The sequence below is a fragment of the Rousettus aegyptiacus genome, unplaced genomic scaffold (genome assembly GCF_014176215.1).
Source record: "Rousettus aegyptiacus isolate mRouAeg1 unplaced genomic scaffold, mRouAeg1.p scaffold_m13_p_4, whole genome shotgun sequence".
Lineage (NCBI taxonomy): Eukaryota > Metazoa > Chordata > Mammalia > Chiroptera > Pteropodidae > Rousettus > Rousettus aegyptiacus.
In genome coordinates, this window is record NW_023416307.1 from 117,969,223 (window position 1) to 117,994,190 (window position 24,968).

Genomic DNA, 24,968 nt, shown 5'->3' on the forward strand with positions numbered 1-24,968 from the left:
ATCACTCATCTGTTTTCCAAGTCCAGATCCATGGTAGAGACCAACACAACTTTTATAATTGACAGGAGAGATTTTAATGTTATTTTCTACCTTGCGATTTTATTGAAGGCGGAACCTAATCTGTTTATGTCTGCCCTCCCAATACTAGTTATTCTCAGTCTTTATTTTGCCTCAAAATTACCTGTGGACTGTTAACTTAACAGTTAACTTAACAGCCCACAGACTCCTGGGCTCTACCCCAGAGTGCCCGCCAACTCAGTATATTTGTGCTGGGGCCAAAGAATATCCAACAAGTTCCCACATGATGCTGATGTACTAGGCCAAGTACCATACTGTGAGTACCATGCTGCTTAATTAGTAAAGTCTTCATTGAGATTATGGGCTCCAGAGCCAGATTGCCTGTTGAAAAGCCATTACCATCACTTATGTGGTCTATGGCTTTCGACATGTTATTAAATGTCTGGATGCCAGCAATCCCTCATATGTAAAATTTGGGAGGCCTACAGCCATGCCACCCTGAACATGCCTGATCTCATCTGATTTCAGAAGCTAAGCAGGGTCAGGCCTGGTGGTTAGTACTTGGATGGAAGACCATCTAGGAATACCATGTGCTGTAGGTGTTAAAAATAAATAGATAATAGATGATGATAGATAGATAGATAGATAGATAGATAGATAGATAGATAGATAGATGATAGATAGATGATAGATAGATGATAGATGGATGATGGATAGATAGATGGATAGATAGATAGATAGATAGATAGATAGATAGATAGATAGATAGAAAAAATAAAATTTGGTAATAGGAACACTCCTCTATGGGATTATTGTAAGGATTAAGTGAGTTCACATCTAATAAGTGCTTAAAAGAGTACTGGAGCTTAGTAGATTTATTAAAATATGTTAGCTAATATTTATTGTGGTTATTGTACATGGCAGGTACTCAAATGATCCACTTATGGAAATTTATATCCATACCTATGATAATGTGGTTGGCATGTGGCCTCTTTAATCAGCATGAGGCACTAAGATGTAAGAGATTACAGTAGTTTATGGCTCTTTTATAAGGCCATTTTAGCAAAAATTTTTATTCGCAGACTATATACTACCCATTGTTCGAGTTTTTTGATTATCAAATTGATACACAGAGGCGGACTATTTAATAGTTACAGAAGCTCAGAAACAAAGCAAACATCTGTCATTGGGAATAAAGGACCAAATGCTGAAACTTCTTCAGCATTCCCTCTTGTTAAAGGTAGAGCAGGATGCTTCTTTTCAGAAATGCTGAGAGAGCTTTGAAATAATTGTGTTGTCACCAGACTATGGCTTGGTTTTATAACTGGCTTTTCTCACGATGATTAAAATCTGTCATCTGAATTACTTCACTCTTTTCATCATTTCTTCATGTGCCCATGATATTCCTTTTGAGCACCCCCAGCTACAAATTGCATACAGCAATCAGAGAGTGAGAGACTCAGGAATTTGGTGCCCTCGTATTGAGGCTACAACTAAAGTGTTGACTATTTGTCTTAACATAAAGTCAGGACACAGAAATAAGCAAAGGCTTCTTTTCTCTTATGTGAGAGATTATTCATATAAATATATATCAATATATATAAATATAAATTTATACAAACACATCTTTGGTTGTATACTTGCCAAATAATGTCTATTGAAAATAAGAAAAATGCATAAAATGGAGAGTGATAAAAATCCTAGAAAGAGTGATTGTTGTAGAGAGAAACATCTACTATAGAAGTGACATTTAAAATTTCCATTATAAATATCCAAGTCTGAACCTGATTTGAATTAATATGGCGTTGCCTATAAAATAATGATAATGATTTCCACTTGTGGCTTATAGAATGTCTCAGGTCTTTGCAATTATTCTGACTCCCTGAAGACCAGCGGACCATTTCTACAGTCTACTTTAGGCACAGTGTCTAACATATAATAAGTACTTGAATAAATGTAAGCTATGGATTAGAGCATACAGCTAGTCTCTATAATGAGCGAAGAGAAATTCTGCTTTTAAATGCTACCTGTTTTTCGTTTGTGTAGCCTTTGGGGGAAGTTGAGAACTGTGGAGGCTGAGGTAAGAAGTGTTCATGAGCAAATTTTTAAAAAATAAATCAAGTTAAATTTGAAAAAAGTTGTTTTTAAAACTTAAAAACAGCAATGTAGTAATGTAAAGTACAGTTGCAGCTTTCAAGCAGAGTACAAAGATGTTATGATCAGCAAAGTCATTACAAGGAAGTAATTATAGACTATGAATCAAATCAAACTCCTCTCCCCCAAATATCTTGACTGCAGTGTAATAGCCACTAATCTAGCCATTTATATACCTAGTAGACTGTGGCAAAGACTCTTATTATGTTTTATTTAAATTAGATAATAGTGACCGTAGTTGAATGAGATCATGCTTATTTTGTTTATCATCCATTGTCTGTGTGCATAGGTGATTTCAACACTGTAAAAGCACTAATTTCATATGTTGACAGTATATTTGTCTGCAAGTGGTCTATATCACATTAGCTATGATGTGTTCCAGTGTGAACTGCAGCAATTTTAATAACCCGCCTCAGTTTTCTGAATGATGGATTTTCTGAATTTCAAGAGCCATCAAAAAGTTTTTATGTTTTCAGTTTGTGTAAGAAAGTAGATAAAATAATTTTCTTCTTTAGAACTAAGACAAGAATTGAAATACTAAGAAGAATCCCGTGAATTTCATTGGGATTGTTTGTTTGATTTCTCCAGTGAATTATTTCCTTGTGAGAAAAATAATCTTCTCTGGAGACACTAAGAACAATCACTCCCAGGAACATCTAGATACAACTGCAGTGGTGTGGGAGAAAAAGAGAGACTGTTTTAATTTATTTCTCCTCTGGAAATGATAATTATAAGATTCATATTTTCCTTCATCTCCTTATTCTTGTTCTGTTATAAAGTAGGTGAATACATTGCTGATGAGCTCAAGGCACAATATATATTTCCTTTTTAAAAATTTCTTCCCCAATTCTTTGTGATTTTATTATTTAAATTATGTTTATTATGTCTAATCTGATGATTTCCAGTAAGAGGGCAATTCTAGGTGAACTCTGGTATCAAGAAAAATCGTTAGTCTGAAACAAGAAATCTTAAACTTTTTGACAGACTTTAACACCCACTTTGGGACTTTTGACTTCAGCTAAGACCTAGTGAGATCTTATGCTGTACCTAGACTCTTTAAAAGAAACCAGACAGACAAAATAGTCCAGCAGATGGGTTATGGAAGGAAAACACTGTATTAAAAATAAACAGAACATCCACCAGGGAAAAACACCCTTGAGGAATTTTTAGTGTTTTCAATCAATCCCAGTCACTTAGTGAAATCAATAAAATGTCATCACAGTTTCAAAGAAGACTTCAAGTACGTTTAGTGAGAAGGATGGCTCCGAAATTTAAATGGAGTGTTGTTGCTACAGTGCTATCACAACACGTTCAAAAATATTTCAAGGCTGCTCTTTACAATGCCTTTGAGTTTAAGACAACGCGCCTAGACCTCTGTTGCATCTTCTGTTTTCCTCTGTAAATGGATAGTTGGCATTTACTGCATAACCATAGATTCATTCAAAAGTGAAACCTTCCACTTTCTGAACCCTTCTTGGGTCACTTGCAACATTTTCATATGTGCCAATGAGATTCACTTGGGAATGAGTCACTTCAATTTGGAAAATATTCTCTCCAACACCCTAAATTAAATTTGGAGTAAATTTTCCTATCATAGGCCCATCCAGATCAGCAAACAATGAGGATTTTTTTTTTAAGTAAGTATGCCAACCACGATGTATTTTTGCCACAGTTCTTTGGAAGTTTGCAGTATCCAAACACCCTAACATCTCATTTTGGTCAAGGGCTTCCACGAAGCTACCTTCAACCAAATGTGAACCAAACATAGGGGAATAAAAACAAAACACAATCCTTCTTTGTCTTGCATCTTTCTACCTTCACCATTTCTATCTCTTATCCCACTCTTTTCAGGCATCAAAGATTAGACATCTTAATCTGAGGCCTATTTTGTCTCCCACACATGTTGGTTTCAAAGTCCTCAACTTGCTTCTTTGATATTGTTCCTTGGATTTATTCTTTCCTCTTTATTTCTTCCATCTTAATTCTGGCCTTCCAGCTAATAATTATTGTGGGTTTGTAGCAAAGCATTGTGCTAACTGCTTTTCATACATGCTTGCATTTAATTCTTACAGAAAAAACCCTGATAGGTCATTATTCTTATATTACAAAAAAGGAAATTGAGGCTCTGTTTGAGCAAGTGACCTTGTCATAAGATCATCCTGATAACCAGATCTATGTGGTTCTGAGAAATGGTAATAGGCTTCTACATGGCCCCCTGGAGTCCACGTGCTCAGCCTCTTAGTCTAACCTTCGGGCAATCGGCCTTTATGTAGTGACTTTTATTAGCCTGGTTAATCTCTTGTTTAGGAACTTCCTTTTGTTTCTTTCACTTGAGTAAAATTTTCCACTCAGTCTGGTGTTCTAGGCTATATTATGAGGACTCCATTTTATATGTAGAGATGTAGTGTTTGCTAATGCTAATTCTTTTCTGTAGCTAGGCAAGACTATTGGCATGTTCCAACCACACCAGGATCTCCATTTCCACTCTCATCTCTAATTCACTCCTTATTTTTTCTTTCCTACAGCTAGTTCCTTGCTTACATTTGTTCCTCCACATCAGCTGAAACATCTCTTATATTTCTCTCAAGTCTTGGTTAAACACTCATACTGTCTTCAAACATTCCTTATTCGTTTGGCCTCACTATAAATTAGAATAATGAAAGCTGCTTTAGCAAATAGACCCCCAAAAATATAAAGCTGCAAACATATATCCATAATTAGCAGGTGACTTTCATCCACACAGTGATTCTAGGACCCAGACTCCTCTCATTACACAGCTCTTCTGTTCCTCAGATAGTGGTTCTCCTGTACCAGCAACATCAGGATCACCTGGAAACTTATTAGAACTGCAGAATATGAGATTTCATCCCAGATGTACTGAATCAGAAACTAGGGGGATAGGGCCCAGAATCTGTGTTTGCACAAGTGCCCTCTAGGTGATTCTGATGCACACTAAAGTCTTAGAGTTACTACTCTACAGCCTCATAGTTACTTTCAGCCTGTGGAAATTTCTAGAATGTAGACAAAATCCACATGCTTCTTAAAAGCGTTGTCCAGAAGCGATGCACATCACTTCTGTTCATATCTTACCAGGGAAAGATAATTAAATGAACATTTCTAATGCAAGGGAATGTGAAATGTAGTCCCTGTAGTCCTTCTCTCAATAAAATATAGGTAGACAAATCTGAGCGTGGTCCTTTTAAGAAACTGTCTTCCTTCCATCGCCTTTCATAAATTATGCTTTAGAATACTGTCTGACAGGTTCTTAAAGTTTATGTCAGTGCTTCTGTCAACTTAGTTCCTCACAGTGAACATTTTTATTCCTTCTTCCTCTTCATATAGTTTAATTTTCTTCATCATTTACCTGGTTACCATTTGACATAAATTTCTTTCTCTATTCATTAAGAGACCAGCCATTGCAAACTTTCAGTTGCAGATTGCTGTAATATGTCATCTTATTTTCTATCAGCATAAAGTGGCCCAGCTGATGGGCTTGTCATGCAGAACTCAGGACATAATGCTCCTCAAGTACAGTCTGAACATTTCTAATTTTGAATTTGTCCTCTCCACATGTGTTCTGCACTGGTATTCATTGGTGCTCAAGTCCTGAAGGTAGTCATAAACAGGAAGGGATATATTTTCAACTCATGGTATCAAAGTAAATGAAATGCAGTTTCTCCATGTGCCCTAGCTCTGTGCAACTTAAGTCAAGTTCATTACTATGACTGGGCCCAGCCTCTGAGGAACATTCAGTAGTATAGGGATTGACCAAATCCTTATAGAACAAGATTTATCAATTTATTATTTATCACCAATATAAAACAACCTTCCATTTTCCCTATAACAATTCAAAAACATTTATGTTTGGCCAATTGTATGTGTAACTGTTAAGTGTGTAGATGAAATAATTAAATATCTATTTATGTACTTTAATGTACTAATTTTATTCTATATACTGTTTAATTCATGTAAAGAATGACAATTGACTCTTCTTAAGAATTCTTTAGATTCTTCTTTTCATAAAATAATTATGTTCAAATGTTTCATAAGCATCTTTAAGCCTAATTATTTTTGTCATCTCTAGACCTACTTTTTAAATAATCTTGTAGTTTTCCAGAGCATATTATCACTACACTTTTGGAAATACAATCCTTATTTCATCTGTGTATGAGGCCATAGCTGGAATTCTTGATCCTGTACAAGCACCCATTCACGAAACAAAAGAACAATGCCATTTTGTGTTGTTTACAGTTTACTTCATCCTTTTAGTAGTCACCGTGATCCTCTACAATGTACTCATGTATAATATTGCTTTCTAAAATGACTTAGAAAAAGTTTATTGTTCCAGGTTACTAATACCACTTTTAGCTCATACCACCAAGAGTAATTCATAACTATGTGTTACATTTCTTTGTCTGTTTTTTCTTCTTTTAATGTAATTCAATAATACCCCAAACTAGCATTGTTTGATATTATTATAGGTTAGAGTTTCGCCTGATGATATTCTGGCATTTAAACATAGTAAACCAGAGAATGCCCAGTGAAAAATGTTTTATGGATTCCATTATAAGCGAACTCCCTCTGGTTTAAGGCATAAGAGTAAATGACAATATATAATCAAATAATAAAATCTGAGGGGTAATCTCTGAGGTCTGTAGGACATCAGACAAATTTCTCATTATTGAAGACACCTGACCTCATTTTTCTCTTATATCTACCCTGTTGGCCATTTCTCTTCTTGTTTTTTTTTTTTTGTTTGTTTGTTTGTTTGTTTGTTTTTTTTTATGAGGATGCTGAAACTCTGAAACTTAAGTGACTTTCACAGAGTTCTCAGTTAGTAAAGGATGGAGCCAAGATTCAAATTCAAGGTTAATCTCACTTTAAAGCTCATACTATTTATCTCTTCTTCTCTTAATGCAAACAGATTCCTTGTTTTCATCAGAGGAAATTGATGTTTCCTCCAATTGTCGTTGGCTATCAGAGCAGTTAGAAGATATGCATCTTTTGTCCCAGAAAACTCAAAATATACTATGGGGCTACCTGCTGTCCTTTCACCACCTTCAGGTTCCTTGTCCTTAACATTCACTTGGCTGCTTTATTAAATGACCCAAACCCCACCATCATAAAAATAACATTGTTTTATTCTGCAACCCTATCGAAGCTGTGGGTCACACTGTCCAAACAGGTGAGAATAAGCAACAAGACATATTTTTTGCTTATGTCTTTAAAGGGTACACAGAAGATGAAATTTATGAAGCTCTATGACACTACTCTCTCTCCATTCATGCCATTGTTTTTTTACCTCAAGCATATTGGAACTTAGCAATTAACAAAAACTATTCCAAGAGTGTCCTTCCTACCCAACTCCAAAGACTTTCTTTTCTCCTCTCACCTTATCCTCAACCCGAAATCCCAACTTGCAGTTTCTACAGACATATTTTCTTTCCCAGGGAGCTACAAAAATATTGAAATAATATTTAAAAGCCAGAGATTTTTCATATATGAATATCTGACCTCTTTTAAAATAAAATTAGAATGTCTTGCTACATTGCCTGTTTTTTTGACTAGTGGTGATTACAGCTGAATAGATTGCTGTAGCGGAGAGTACCATATTTTGTCCGAACTTGCATCCTCCCCACTGCCAGAGCATCACAGTCTCTGTCCTTCGTGGTCTTTTTGATGTTAAAGCTAAATGGTCACCATGGAGCTTAGCTTTTGCAGTCTCATTTTCCTCTATAATCAGGAAAACTTCCTCTGTGTTCATATCTTTATCAAAAGTAGGAAATTAAAAGACTAATCAAGAGGATTGCAAGTAATAAGAAAATTAGTTATTTGTGGCTGTAAAAAAAATTGCTTCCAATCCAATAGGCTAATATCTAGCTGCTTAATTCATATCATACCTGCCTGGCCCTTGTAGGTATGTGAAATTATGACCTCAAACATAAACCTATATAATGTTTTGCTACATTCTTCTCCTCCTCATCCTTTACTTCAGTCCTCCAAGCAATTCTAAGATTACATATTACAAAAAACTCTCTTTAGAGGATTGGAAGTTTAAAATCAGATTAGCAATTGAGGGATTCTATTTGGAGAGCTAGGGGAAGGTAGCAAATCTGTAAAGATCCCTAGGAGTAAAAAGGAGAGATCTTACATATATGGGGGCTTATGATTCCAGAGGCCAAGTGATGATAAACCAAGAAAGAATAGAATTCAGGTTATCACCAGAAATTGCACAAACAAGAATGCATGGATTAAATCCCAGGAGGTCATCACCTATAGTCATCTAATTAATAAGTAATATTCTAAAAGGTTGAAGGCATTCAGTGATTATCTTGACCAGTTTCCTAAGTATCTTTCATAGAACACTAGTGTTGCAAAGCTTTGTACTGGAAGTATTCCATGCCAAATAAAATTTTAAAATGTATTTTACTATTTTTTTTCTAGAAGGTTCACAATATATTTTAATAGTATAAAGGCTCTGAGAGGTTCTGCAATTAAAAAAGTCAATTTAACTTTAATCCAGGGCTTCCAAAAATTTTTTACCATGGAATTCTTTTTTTTTTTTGCAAATAACATTTTTGTGTGTGTATGTGGACTTAAAGTACAGCCTAATGCCTTTGTGATAAGCTTCTCTACTAAATACAGATTATTTTTATTGGTTACTGTCCCATTTTATTACTCCTTTTTATTTATGATCCTGCCCCTCACTATATTGTGCAAGTACTTTATAAATTTGAAATTAGAGAATTTCCTCAAGTCTATATGTTTTATTTTAAAGTGACTTTTTCTTCACCATTTTACAGGTGTGTGTGTGTGTGTGTGTGTGTGTGTGTGCGTACTGCAGTTTTACACTCAAGTGTTTTTGTTAGGTATTTCTTATAAAACTAACTGAACTATATTACCTTTGAATGTTTCTATCCAGAGGACATACTTTTATGTTTTCTGACTTTCTTTTTTGTATCCCTCTTTGAGTAGACTTTGCATTCTAATAAGTGAGTTCAGAACATGGCACGTGATAGGCATGCAGAAAATGTTGGCGGAACAATACTAAAAAGAATATAAACTTCATGATAAGCAAGGCACTTACCCCAGTGATTCTCTTATTTTCCCATTATTGACCAATTCCTCCTCTTTTTTTTTTTTTTTTTGAATTCAGTTTCAAATAAAGATTCTCCTTGAGATTTCTTCTAATCACTAAGAGGTGAGTTAGTCATTAAGGCAAGTAAGGTCTTTATTAGTTACTGAACTTTTTAGCAGACATAAATTGCCAGCAGAAATCTGACTATTTATAGATAACTATTTTACCATGATTAATGTTCCACTCTGATGTTTCAGAAAACTCATTTTGACCGTGAAATTTCAATTATGCAATGTTGGCAAGCATGAGGATGCTTTTGTATTTGTGCATGTGTGTCTGTGTCTGTGTGGGTATAGAGAGAGAAGGAGAGACTAGATGAATGAATGAATATAAGTCTTCAGATCAACCTATGTATATTTATTCACAAACCATTTTGCACAGAAAAGAGATATTAGCAAACATCCGAAAATAAAGCATGAAATATTTATACATTTAGATTATTTGGGGGTAAAAAGGCAATTAAATTAGTAAAAAGTCATAAAAATATACAAATACTCTCTTTAGGAAAATTAACATGACAAAGAATTAATCTTTTGTACTACACTTTAGTATACCAGGTAAAAACTAATTGGGATTACCATAAAAATTATAATTATGTAGATCATGTCCAAAGTTCTACAAAGCAGTGTTTTTTTTTGTCATAGATTCTAAATATTTTCCTAATATTCCTGCTCACTAATATCTTTTTATTCAGTGCCTTCATTTACCTCACATTAGAAAGTCCAGTCCATCCATAATACATGATATCCTAGTCAAGCAAATGTAGTTTGTTAAACCATTTCTCCACTTAAGTGAATAAAGTTGTGACTGCTTTGCAGGCTGTTTTTACCAATGCGTAATGTCTCCTGGTTGGACAAAATGTCATGTGATGTTGTGGTGAGTTGCATGACTAGAAGTATATGAGCTGATTATGGGTAAATAATCATTAAAAGGTGGTAACATTAATGCATAGCATTCTGGTGGAACAAAATCACTAGTCTCTAAACTTTTTTTTCTTTTCTTATTAAATTTTCCTTTTCTATAAGATCCTATATTTTGAAAGATCAGACATTCTCCATATTCATGTTTAAAGACAGTCCCATTCTGGGCATACTTTTGTTGATGCATTCTGAAACTCTGTCTAAACTGTGGTTATTGTTATGGTGCCTAACCCCCAAATTTTACCCTTAAAAGAAAAAGAAACACCTTTAAATGAGTTCAATGACCATTAGAACCTCCAAGTGCCACAATATATCCAGTGTTACTCGTTACTTCTTTGTTTAATTATTCATTTTATTTTATTTTATTTTATTTTATTTATTTTATTTTATTATTTCTTATTATCTAGCCTCTGATGCAAGCAAAGATTTGGCATTCTAAATAACCAGTACAGACTTATAAATAATAAGTATGTTTTTAACTAGAATTTTTTTCTTAATTTTGAAAATATCTTTCAGAATTTCATCAGTAGCCACCTCTACCCTATGCATTTGTTTATGTTGTCTTGTGTTCTGAACACCAACCAACTAAAAATTCCAAGCCTGGATCTAAAGTCATTCAGAGCCATTCTTGTTTTTTGTTTGTTTGTTTGTTTGTTTGTTTTTCTTAATCATATTCTATGGCAGGACAGTTTCCTCTTGATCCTTCTTGTCTGGCTATTTCTTACACATGATTTCATTTCTGTTCTTTGTATTTGTCATCACTATTTGATTTTCTGGTTTTCTAAATCATTCTTACTAATATCCACATATCTGTTTTATTGTGGTTTTAGTCACTGCCTACAGGTTACCTTATCCTGTTTCTGGAATCTGGGAAAACACTTTGGAACTTTTGTATTATTCAAGGTTCTGTGGTTGCAAACAACAGAAACCAGTGCATGCTAATTTAAAAAATATATATATATTGAAAATATATGGCTCATAGATTTGGGGAGAAAAACTCCAAAGGACAGAAGTGGGACAGTTCACTTTCCCACTAGAGCTATAGAAACTAATGGATATTTTATCCAGACTGTTGATAACACCTGACCCCGAATGGGTTCTCAAGAACTTATATTCAAGGAAGGAAAAGAGATTTGGATAAATATTACTCATACAGAGTCCCAAGGTTTAGAATTATTTCAATTAGAAACTATAGAATTGGAGGATCCCTAGGGAGGACTTTTGCTGATTCCAAGGGTTAAGGAGGCTCTAATCAATGTTCACACATCAGGCACATATCAGACCAACTAGATTGTTCAAGTCTTAAGTTTCAGCTTTCATGGTAGTATAATATTACAACACTCCTACATCATAGTGATCTGAGAGATGAAAGAGTAAAACTAGAAATGGAGAGTTATATCATAATATTATATTTGAAATACTTTTTATAAATGGTAATTTTTGAGCCATTTGTAACAGCATGATTAAGGTGCATGGGACACAGATGAATGAAAGTTAAAACTATGTTATCAGCATTCCAGTAGGAGTGAGAAACAAAGTAATGATAATTATTTTGGACATTTTAAAACACAGCGTAGTAAGTTCTCATCATTAAAGATATATTCTAGTTTTAAAAAATCTATTGTCAGATATTAATGAGTTTAAATATGTTCATATGCATATATATATGATGATTATCAAAAAGCAAAATGACCATGCTTAAAAATAATCATTCTTTTGTCATGATCTCAGCATAATTGTAAAGTAATATTGATGTAAGATGTACAAATTTTGAGAAACATTGAGCAAGTCTTTTTTTCATAGCCAAATATTTTAAATTCAGTATAATTTCATTGTGAACTGCCTCTCGTGTGCTAGCTTATGCATTTGTTCTAATTAATAGACATGATGATATCCACCACTACTGATCTATCACGACTGCTGTTTAATTGACAAACTCATTGAAAAAAAAATTAGTGATTATTTCCTTGTAGGTAATATACATAATAGCCCTAAAGTTATATGTTATATGAAGTTTATGTGAAGAGTAATGGAAAGCTATGTTAGTTCAGATATCAGTTCTACTGCTTGCTACTTGTGTAATATTGGTGAGGTCACTTCATTCCAAGCTTCAGTTTTCTGTGTTTGAAAATAAAAGTGGCAATATAATATATCTCACATTGTCATTGTGATATTAAATGCCAGTATAGGCAAAGTTGAAAAAGCCATATTTGCTGCTCTACCATAATCCCATGACTTGTTCTGCACTAACACTAGAACAGGTTATGATATCAAAAGGGGTCATTAAAGAATACAGAGATCAAGATAAGATAGAGAAAATCTACTTATTTGCCTCTGAGATCAGCAAGCCCAAAGGAGTAAGGTGTGCATCATAATGAACATGATTTAATAACCAAAGACGCAAGAGACCTTAGGAAACCCAATCGCCCTCCAGGCTTCCTTTTTGCTCATGTACTATAGTTTTCCCCATAATCCCCTCAAACCAAAACACCAACAATATCGCATGATAGTGACTTACAAAGCACATTTTTCTCTGCATAAAATTAAAAGAAGGTGTATAATGACCATATCCTTTTCCTTTCTATATCCATCCCCTCTTTCTTAAGAACAGTGCCTCTACTTTTCTTTGAGGAGTCATTCCCCGAAAGTAACCGATAGGGTGTTTGACGTGCACCTCTGTATTTTCACACTTAAGCATATAGTAAAATCTTACATAGCTTTAAGATATGTATATGATGTATATATCTCATATATATCATATATATCAGAATTTTTGTCATCCAACATTATTTGTCATGGATACATTGTGTTTCAGAGATTTATCTTCCTTTCAATTTATTCATTTTAATTTTGGTTTATAATTATATCAGAATTTCTTTATCCATCCCCTTACTGGAAAGGCATTTAGTATCTTCTCAGTTTTTTCCTCTTACCATTTCCAAAAGTGATTAGCATCTTTACATACATATGTGAGACTTCCTTTAGAGTAATTTGCATAAAAGGAGGATTACCAAGGCTCACCCAATATGAGCATCTTCAGCCTAATTGATGTCAAAGGAACTGTCAAATAATTCATCCTACTAGCATTCAATGCAAGTTCCTCTTTTTCTATGTTCTCACCAACATTTGATATTACTAGTAGTTTACATCTTTACCAATCTAATGGGAAAAATTATTACTGTATTATCTTGCATTGCCCTGATTATTAGTATACTTTTCATACGATTATTTGCCACTCTTATTTCCTCTTCCATGAACAAATTGTCCATATTCTTTGTCTGTTTTTCTGTTGATGATTACTTACTTATAATTGATAAGAAAGGGTATCTTCTGATTGTCAAGTTGGGTTCTACATATATTAAATGTAAAGTTTGTTAACTGTGTCATTCAAATCTTCTTTACCCTTAATAGATATGTCTACTTAATCTGTACATTTCTGAGAAAGGGGTATTAAAGTGTTCTACCATGTTTTGTTTTTTAATTTTTCCATGTAATTCTATTAATTATGAGAAAAAGAGAGAGAGAGAGGAATCAAGATTGATTTTTTTCCTGAATTTTTTCTTTTATATTTTAATTACTTTATTCTGTTTTGTCTCTTAGATAGACTCACTCTTAGTTGACTCGTTTCTCAATATTTTTATTTATTATTAAGTTTAAGGTAGATCTCTTGTTAGAAGTGGCTGTCTAGATTTCTAAAATTTATTTGAGAATCTCTGTCTTGTTAACAGTGAGTTTTTGTTCTCTTTATTGTGATTATCTGGCTTTATTTCTACTACTTTCCTTTGTGTTTTTTATATTCTAAAATTTTCATTTGTCATTTAGTCCTTTTTTCCTCCTGTATTGAACATTTTCTTCATTCATTTCACTTCTGTATTGGGAATCTATACACTTTATTTTTCTTCTTTGTCGATAATTTCAAAATTATAATATTTACATTTGACTTAAAAGTTAAGATTTTCTTGAGGTTGTAATCCTGCTCACCTAGTTTCATATTCCATAGCTATGTTTACTTTCATTAAATTTCAGCACTTATAAGTTCCTTAGTAGTTGTTCTTATTGTGGCTAGTGTTGTTTACAATCAAAATTTTACTTAACCAAAGATTAACTCGCATGATAACAAATTTCCTTGCTTATTGTTTTTTCTTTTTTTTTGCATCCTACTTAATCATCTAATTTACTCTTTATTTCCTGAAGAATAGCTTCTGTCATTTATTTTAGAAAAGTTAATTGAGTAGTTATCTTTGTCTAAAATTGTCCCAATTTCTTCTATATGTTTGATGGACAGTTTAATTAAGTATAGAAATATGAATTAATAGTTGACGGTTTTTGTCTCAGCATCTTCGATGATATTATTCCATACTTCTGGCTTCTATAATGCTGGTGATTGGTTTGCTGACAATCAAATTTTTTAAAAATTTTAAAGTAATCCACTATTCTTTCTGTTCATCTTTAAGGCATCTCCAGCCTCCCTTTTTTCTTTCTCTGTAATTGTTTTATGATAAAGACATATGTGGTTTATATGTATGAATTAGTATGCTTTTTGAAATTGAAATTGACATATAAAGTCAAGAAAAACCTCAGCCATTTTTTCTTTGAATGTTGACTCTTCAATCTTCTTTCGAATTTCTTCTTCTGGAGGTTCTTCAGTTCTCCATTCCATGCCTGGTAACATCATTTTGATTTTCTCTTCTGTTTATCTTTGTGCTAAATTCTGTGAAATTTCCTCAGACTGTCTTCCAGTTTACTGATTATTTTTTGTCTACATATAATCTGATATTTAACCTTTTATTTTGGGTTGCTTTATTCAAAAAGTTTTATTTTCTTTAATTGTCATTTCAGTTCATCTAACTTTTCCCCTTTTAGTTATCTGTCTTTCTAGGCTCCCATAGTGTTCTGATTGTTGTTGTTGTTGTTATTGTATCTATACTGTCTTTTTATCTCCTTAATTATTTAAGTCCTTTATATCCTATTTTCACATGGCATTATTACCTGACTCATTGAGGGCTAATTTAGTTGTTTGCTCTCTCCATTGATTTGCACTCTATTTACATGGCTTATAATTTTTGCTTGCAAACTTCTCTTTGGTGAGGACTGCTCTTTATGTATAGGATTAGGATGCCCTACCCTGTAGAAATGTGGCTACAGAGAGAATTAATAAGTCATTGGCCAGGATACTAAAAATTTCATCAGTCTAGAACCAGTTTTTATGTTATATTTTCAGTATGAGAATCTCACACTATATAAGTAGAGTGACTTTAGACTACAAAACAGTGTATGGTGCAAATTTGAAGTGTTTTCTTCTTGTTACTTTTCTGGACTGGAGGGAGAAAATTGTTTCGTTGTAATGTGGGGAAGTACCTTTCCTGAATTCTAGATTCATGCTGAGGTCTCATTGCCTCCTAATGATGCAAAATTGTATCTTCCATTCCTAAGATTTAACAATCACCTCATACTTGTTATGGCCTATATCTGGATAATGCTAACTTCTCTGCCTCTCTTCTTTGGCCCCTGTGGAACCTGTCTTTAATTTCTCTCTGTATTTTTGACACCTAGGCAGACACTTTCTTTTTACATACTCAAATTATTCTTTGTATCCAAAAACATTACATTTTATGTCAACAACAATTTCTAAGCATTTAAATGTGTGTGTGTGTGTGTGTGTGTGTGTGTTTACAACCACTGGAAAGTTTGCATTTACTCAGTCAAGTCTATTGCTGGAAATAGAAGTATAGTTATTTTTGATAGCTCTACTTTTTGAAGTAAATTTTGGAAATGACATTTTCTTATTCATATTTGATGCTATGCTTAGAAATTATCTAAAACTCTTATCCTTATTTTTCTATAAGTGCATATCATTTAATAACCCTAATCTATCTCTAGTATTGAAGGTTCTTGCAAAGACTCAGATATTCTATTTGCAACATAATTTCTCACTGTATAAAAAAGATGAGAAGATTGAGAAGGCTATGCAAGAGATGTCTGTATGGGTTCTGAATTATAGTATCTAGAATTTCTGTATAATACATAGTATCACCTGACTATCTTATCATTTTTGGGTCTTTCTTCTTGGTAATATATTAGCAAAAGCCATGGGTAATTGAGATTTCTATTTAATAAATTTTAATAAGAACTGGTCAGAGAAATTATAATGTTTGGTTATGTTATACTTTTTAATAGGTTATTTTAATTAAAATTAAAATTATCTTGGAAGTACATTATTTTTACTTTACTATGAATCTCCCTAAGGATTTTTATAGGCATATAATAAAATTATGTTCCAAGTGGCTTACAGGTCATCTCTACAATTATGCTTCTTAAGGTTTTCCTGGATTTGGTCCATCTGTTTTTATATCATTTGGTTCTATGCTTATGCCAAGTGTGTTAACATTTTTTCCCATATGCTTTCTATATTAGAATCCCAAAATCATGTTTAAGATGAGTCAGGAATATAATATATTGCTCTTTTTCTCCTTCATAGTCCTCTGTTTTTTGAACTGTTGTATCTGCATATATAACATCATTGCTGTATTCCCAATGATATTTGTTGTCCATAGTTTATCTTGAAAACAGATTTTGGTATTCCTGGTTTCCTTTTTGGATGGCATTTTTATTTGTTAGTGTGATAGTGATCTGAAACCTGAATGCAACAAGATTTAATTTCTTTATATTCCAATTTCATTGCTAAAATATATTAAGAATTTCTGAAAAGATACTAGAATGTTTTTAGATTTTTAGTAAAATATGAATGTTATTTATCTTCATTTTATCTTTTATTTTTGTGTTTTCTTAGACCAAATTGCACTTTTGCAGGAGAATGGAGGGTAGAGCTGAGGAGAAGGACCTGAATGCTAATCATATCGCACTCAAACAAAAAAAAAAAAAAAAAGAAAAGAAAAGAAAAACTTTTAGTATCTTCTCAGGAACACTCAAGTATATTTTAACAATGTATAATTGCCCTAAAAAAAGAGTAAAAATGAAATGAAAGTAGTACTTGTGATTGAAATAATTCTGAAGAGTCTGGATAGTAAAATCTCCTTGTGATCTTTCTGTTTACCATCTAGTTGGGGCTCTGTGGTTAGTTGATCCTAACATTCCTCCAAAACTTCACATTTTGTACTCTTCTCTTTTCCATAATTATTCCCCAAACCTGATCATTAATAGAAAAGGAATATCAGCCCTCAAAAAAAAAAAGAAAATAGAAATAAACAATGAACAAAATAAGAATTCTAAAAAGGCTAAGAGAATCCAAGAAATAACGTCTACTTGAAGAAAACGGAAGTAAAGTGTAAGAGAAGCACATTAAGTGCAAGACCATCACACTTTCAGAAAATATTTTACCTTTGTAGACTTCTCTTCTTCCCGGAGATTGGTTTAGAAAGACTCAAAAGGCATTTTGGGGAGTTTGCTGAGATATAAAGGTGAGTTTATAAAATCACAACTTATAATCATGCCACTAAATAAAAAATGGAAGAGATTTGTAAAGCCAGAGTGATATATGGTTATATTTTCTTACCACCTCACAGAATGAACCAAATTTTTTTTTCTTTTCATAGGGCTTATTTTATAATAAGTTTTGTTGTTGTTGTTGTCGTTTTTATTTCTTTAAGTTCAGTAAAGTTCTTAGAGTGTTAGTTGGCAACAGGTAAAATGGAACTTACATAGTAGCTTTGTTAGTAGTAATGGATAATTTACTTTATATAATTGTTTTCCATTAAAAATGTAACTCGTGCCCTTGGATTGCTTCAGCATTTACTTTTGAAAAAGAGATGGTCTATTTTCTACTTTGTGTTATGGTATTCCTCAGGGAGTTGTATGATTTAGTTGAGAAAGTATGGGCTTTAGAAGGAAACAAGCCAGATTAGAAACAAGTTACTTAAAAATCCTCTGAGCCTTGCCCTCTTGATCTGTAAATGTGTAGTTTGCTTGGAAGCCAATATTTAAGTAGCTGATACTGTGAGTGTTTTTTTTTTTCCCTACAACTTAGTCAATTAAAAGTGCTTTAATAAGTTTTTCAAAGTCTCAGTGTCAAACGTTAATGTAATATCTCTTTAGACTTATTCCTCATCTCCATGTACCTCTGAGGCTTGTGTCATTTGGATCCAGTTTGGAGGGAGGGAAATGGTTATAGGTGTCTTCAGAAAGATCCAGAAACTGAAAGGCAATCAGTAGAATGGCTGAAAATGTGACCATAAATGACTGCTTATTTTTGCCTTTATACCTCACTTCCCCTCATACAAGGGATCATATACATCAATCAACCACAGCAACACTACAGTTGGCCCTTCAGCTAATATAGTTGTTGTTAAAAAGAATTAAAATCAAAGGTCACATGTTCTCTTTTTCTTTAGGTAGTGGTGTAGTAGTATGCCTTGTACACAGTAGATGTTTTAAAATTATTTCTTTAATGGTTCTAAAGTTTAGAACTCAGCAAAATAATCTATGCTTAAATCCTCTTAAGTCTTGGATTTGATTTCAGAAGCCTTTTTCATTGGACATTCTTATGTTCTGCTAACTTGAAGAAGAGCAGAAGTTCCAAGTAAATCACCATTTTGAAAATTTTTTCTTCAGTCAGAGTCTATTAAAAGTGGAGGTCACTTTGTGGGCTATGTAGTCTAGGAGAGTGCAACTCAAAATCTGTAATAAACGACTATTAAAAGTAATTTAATCACTACAGAACAAAACTTCTATAGAATTAAAAGGTCCTAGCCATGGCACATCATTATGAAAGTTTCCAAAAACCGACAAGTTCTGGAGCTGTCCTGCTGTGGACCACAGCAGCACACAATTTGCAGACAGACCACACTAGAACAGCATTGATCCATGAGACTGAAAAGAAATAGTATTTCTCCTTTCCTCTCAAGTAGTTTACAACTTAGTGAGTCATACTTAATTCTCATCTAAAGTAAATAATAATTGCAGTAAATGGTTTATAACACTGGGCCTAAGGATGAAATAAGGCATCAAAATGAAGGTTGGTTCAGCTAGATATGCTTAGTAGTAAGAGGTAATAATTCTTGATGGCTTATAATGTGCTAGGAACTATAATAAGTGCTTTTAACATGTATCAAATGGCTCGATTCTTGGTAATGCTCTAGGAGGTGGGTACTATTGGTAACTTAGTACTATAGAGGAGAGATAGACATATCTCTGTCTCCTTGTGTCCCTCTCTGTTTCTGTCTCAGTCTCTCTGTCTCTTCCTGTCCTCTCCTCCCCCCCCGTAAAACACACACACACACACACACACACACACACACACACACGCACACCAGTAATAAGTAGATCTGGGATTCACACCAGGTTGGTCTGACTCGAAGAAACAGCCCACAAGCTTAAGTTCTTTGCTATAATGCTTTGAAGGAAGAATTGAATTTTGAAAAGAAATTAATTTCTAACAGACTTAGCAAACAGAATGAGCTCAGTTGTGAATCTGTGAGTGGGCTTGATAAGTGTAGACCAGTGTTCTAGATCAGAGGACCCTCAGGGTACAGCTGGGGATAATATTAAAGAAGTAGCAGGTGCTCAAGGGGGAGAGAGAAGTGATGGAATCTTCTAGAAGAGGGGCAGGTGTGGGGTCTGAAGTTACAGGTCTGAAGTAAAAAGTAAAAAGTACCAGATACTCTGTAGCTGTAGATAAGGGCTTCATCTAATGCTATAGAAGCTGTAGAAGTAGGGAAAAGGTGGGCAGGAACTTGGGCACTATGAGGGGAAATTGGTGCTGCTCACCAGATGAGAGATAACTAGCTAAGGAGGAGTGGTTTGGAGCAGAAGATAGTGTTTCTATTAGGATTTGCTGTGTTTCAGATTTTAACAAGGCAATCATATGGAGATGACTATATAAATTTACTCAAGCTCCTGGTACTTCTTAGACACTCCTGGGTGCTATAAATATTCATCTTGTGTCCTCAGGTTGTAGAAAAGATAATGACATTCAGCGAATATTGCAATATTTAGGTGTGGAGTTGGAATCCAAGTCTTATCTTTAAGGCTAATCAGTCTTAAGAACCAAAATTGTAGAAAGTGGTCTGCATGCACAAAATTAGTTCCCAGTTAGCTTTGGGGCTACAAGCATGCAGAATATTTGTAGCCCTTAATTGTCTGCTAGTCATTTTTGGTCACAGTTTAGATTCTGCAATATTTCAACAACTAATCATTCTTCTTACGTGTAGTAGGAAGACTCAGAATAAAAGCTCCCAAGAGGTAGCAAGTATTTCAAATTCTGCACTTTGATACAAAACGGGTAACTCTTGATACATATAGTCTTTGTTAAGGACAATAACATCTCCATCATTTTATTTTAGGCCACATGATATCTTACCACAGCAATTTTGACTTACATTAAATTTCATGTAGAGTGTACATAAAAGGAGTGTATAGAAGGAGAGGCAGTAGGGGAAGAATGAAAATTTTTCAAGGAAATGTGTCCTTGGCGGTAGAGGACAGTTAGGGGATATTTTCTCTTTTTATTTAATATGTTTTTCTTGAAAAAAAAAGAGAAAAGCCTTATATAATGTACCACAAAGCCAACATAATTCATATTGCCATTTGGAAAGCATAATTAGAGCAGCATATTTGAATTCTTTCTGGAATTTGGAATTGTGATCCAGCCATTTAAGAAATCCGAAGGCACTCTGTTTTATTCTCTTTCAAGGACACTCCGCATAAAGTCTCATAGTTCCAAGGAAAGCTGCCACTATCTGCTTAATACCTTAATTATTTGTGGTACCTTATCTTGGTTACCACTGATACCCTGCTTTCTGAATCCTGTTTGCCAAGTTTTCCTTTCAGAATCACAAGTCGCTTTTATGCTTTGGTACCCAGGAGCTGGATTATTAACCTTTCAGAACTGCCTAATTTAGCCCAAGTTTTTGTGTGATAGTATCCCAAGTGATATTAGTTTGAGCAATTTTATTTTATTTCTGTATACATAGGCATATACAGAAATCAGATTATGTGGATGCTTAGACTAAGCTTTAATCCCCCAAATGGTGCCTGTTAGGTAGACCTTCTTTATCAGTCTTCTTTAGTTAATCCCAGTTTCCCTTAAACAACATTAATAAACAGAGCACCAAGAAGCCAGTCCTTTACAAGAAAAGCCCATAGCACCAAGAATCTAGTCCTTTACAAAAAAATTTTTGCTTAAACTCTCCTTTATTATTGACACTCACTTCCTCCTTGTTTTAATGTCGAACTCTTATGTCCACAAATAGATTTTGCTACTGGGAATGAAGAGAAAGAAAATAAAGTGGTATCTGATCCCCCTTGCTTGGAACATAAAGAGTTTGTTCCAAGTGTTCTATTTTAACAGTTTTGAGATATGGCACACATTTTGGGGATTTTATATTCTGAAGTAGCCCCACTGTTTAAGAGAATTTTCTGCCATGATGAAATGGTCTCTCTCTGTGCTGTGCAATGCAGTAGCCACTAGCCATGTCTGGATGCAGAACACTTGAAATGCTGCTTGTGTAACTTAAACTGAAATACCCTCATGTGGCTAGTGCCTATCGTGTTAAGCAAGTATAGTTCCGAAGAGCGGTCATCTCAGCAGCATGGTCTTTGGGAGAGGTAGTATGGTGTAGTGGAAGTCCAATCTCTTCTGTTATTATTTCTGGGTTCTTAGGCCTGTTACATATTACAGGTCTCTGAACCTCGGTTTCCCTATTAGGAAACATTCAATTAATACTTCCTTGTGTGAGACATTGGTAAGACAGCGTGGGTGAAATAGGCGTTCTGAAGGTCCAACACACAAAGACACCTTGTAAATATTAGTTGAAAAAAAAAATAGGAGGAAGCATGAGATAGAGAACCTGTATCAAACCTGAGCACCCATATCTGAGATAGCAAAATAATGAGTTAAGATTCTGAGTTTTTACCTCATCGATAAAATGAGATGATGATTCCTGCCCTGCCTGCCTATTTGAGGGGATTTCAACATTGTTAAAATATCACCTTCTGTTCCTTGAGTCTGTTTCTTTTTTCCTTTCTTTACTACTGTTTCATCTCTTGTGTGGATGACACAGCAGCTTCCTACAAAGGCCTCCTCACCTCCACTCTCTTCAAATGGCCTTTTTACCATGACTTGAGTTTTGAAATTTAACCTCTTTATTTTCCATTACCTAAAAAATCAAATCTTTACCCCTCTGAATTCCCGCAAAGGGCAAACCATGAATTGGCTCTCACTTATACATCCATTTTTTACTTATGTTTTCATCTTCAAAGTTAATTTCAGGCTTTGCCCCACCAAATGCCACATGCCATGCTATTTCTCACCTCCGTGGCTTTGCTCTCCCAGTTCCTAAAATGTTCTCTTTCCACCTCTATCCCAGCCCATTACTGGATTGACTAACTCTCCATATGACCATTCTCTCTTCACCTCCCACCCACCCCTATTTCTAGACTGAATTCTATTTACTTTAGCACTTATTTGAAGCAAGACAACCTAGGGAACTGACCATATCTTTTCCTAACCTTACCCCCAAAACAAGGCTGTGTTGTCAGATAAAAATCTTTTTCACTGAGCATGTGCTGGTGTTCTATGTCTCTGTCTTAACCATTAGAATAAAATCTCCCCAAAAGAAAAGCTCAAGTCTCACTTCTCTTTGTAAGCCAAATAACCTGCTAGTTATAGATCAGAAAGTCTTACTGGCATGAAGAGATTGTCCCAAGGATCCCATGAAATAATGTAAGTGAAAGCATTTTCAAAATGGCAAAGCTCTCCTACGGTATAAGGTGGTACTATTTTAATTAAACTTTCCTGCTGACTTGGTGTCTGTATCATGCTGACCAGCTTTATGAGAAGCAAAGACCTCACACTCCATGTTCCTGGATTCCTGGATATTTCTCACCATGTGGGCCAGACAACTCTATTTTGAATAGAATGTTTCTCTTCCCCTTTGATTCTCACTTCCTAGTTCATCGCTGGGCCTATTGCTGCAAGCGCTCTACTGACAGTCCACTCTTATAAATGCTATAATCCTTACACCAGGTTATTCTCCTAATAAATGTGTGTATATATTTCACCTCTCCTATGTAAAATGATTTTAAATTCCTTAATGGAGGATTTCAAATAAGCTAGGATTTCCTGATAGCCTGAGACGGTATGGTTACTTACCTGAATATGTATCCTGAGAATACTTATAATGGAGCTTTCAGCCACCTTTGGGCTGAGGTTTTGCAGCTTCTGTGGTTGCTCAGTAGAGTTGCTAGTTATGCCAGAGACCTTATGGCTTGCAAGGTCTAAAAGATTTACTATGCAGCACTTTACAGTAAAAAAGAATCCGACCTCTGTTCTGAGGCAGGATTTCTCAACCTCAGAACTATTCCCATTTGGGAAATAACAATTCTTTGATGGGGGTGGAGGAGGTGCTCTACAATGTGGAATATTTAGTAGCACCCTTGGCCTTTACCCACTAGATACCAGTGGCGCCCCTCCCCATTTATAACAACTAAAAATGTCTCTAGTCATTTCCAAATGTCTCCTGGGGGGCAAAATGACTCCCCATTGAGAACCCCTGGTCTCGACCAAATAGACCCAATTACATTTTAAAAGAAAGCAAGAGCAAATCAACTCTTAAAAAATATGAAGACATCAGAGGTACCACCTACTTTATTTCCTTTGGCAAATTCATTACACAAATTTCACTTACCTAAGGACAATACCATTCTGTTTGGTCAGAAGGGGAAAAATAATGAGGTTTTTCTAGTTGGGTTCCTATTATTATCCTTCAACCAGAAGTTCAAGTCAAGTAGGATATGTGGACTGGCAGCATGACCATAGCTTGTTGAGCATAGCCTATGGCATCTAAAAGAACTGAGTTTAAAGTCTAACCTTGTCAATATACAAGCACTACAAAGTTGGACAAATTATTGTTTCTATGGATCTGAATTTTCTTCATTTGTAAAATGTTGTTAGAGTTAAATGATATTACATTTTTATAAAGCACTTAGAACAGTGCCTGGGACCTAGTGAGCACTGAAGGGTAGCCATAATGAGAATGGTGGTGGTGGATATGGGAAAGAAAGAGGAGGAGCAGAAGGAAGCAAAGGAGCAGGAGGAAGAGGAGACAAGGGAGAAGGAAGGGAAGGCAAAGAGGACAAAATTGGTATACACAAAGCACCACCTGGAATGACAGAAAGAAATATTAAAACCACAATGTGTTAGGTTTGAAAAACATTAAAGAGACCTCAGATGTTAGAATCCCTGCTATGCCTTTGTGTTTAAAGACAGTGTTTGCATCCGCTACAAGATGCGAACTAGGTCTTTTGAGAAAGACATGGTCTAATTCAAGCAGCTACTCCGAAAGACCAAGTAGTTATACTTACATAACAAGAAATTACGTAAGAAGAGTTAAAAATACTGAATACCGGTTGTGTTAATAGAACACAAAAATCTTGTATCTGAGTTTCAAAGACATCAGAAGTTGCTACTTAGTTAAATAAACAGTGCTAAAATTTCTTTGCAAAAAAACCCTCTGATCTTTTTGTATGTCTGTGGAAGATAAAATGGTGGTTCTTGGTTATGTGGAAAGACTGTTGCTTTCATTTCTCAGTCTAGTCACTTTCTTTTATCTCCTTCCTGAAAGGCCCCCACCCCCATACCAATTTATGTAGTTTTAACGAACCTGACTCTAATCTCAATTCTAGGCAAGAGCACATGACATCAAGTGTTAAGCATTCCATACATCTTCCTGGTGACTGGGGGCCAAATGGCTACACAACCCAGATCAACTCAACAGATTTCT

At 34.5% G+C, this 24,968-nt stretch overlaps 1 protein-coding gene and 1 pseudogene across 17 annotated transcripts in view; both read left to right on the top strand.

The window, feature by feature from the left end:
* The window catches only part of GRM7 (glutamate metabotropic receptor 7), a 761,960-nt gene that overhangs the window by 423,575 nt on the left and 313,417 nt on the right, over positions 1-24,968 (top strand). The window lies entirely within an intron of this gene.
* On the top strand, positions 499-620 carry LOC118601833 (annotated as a pseudogene).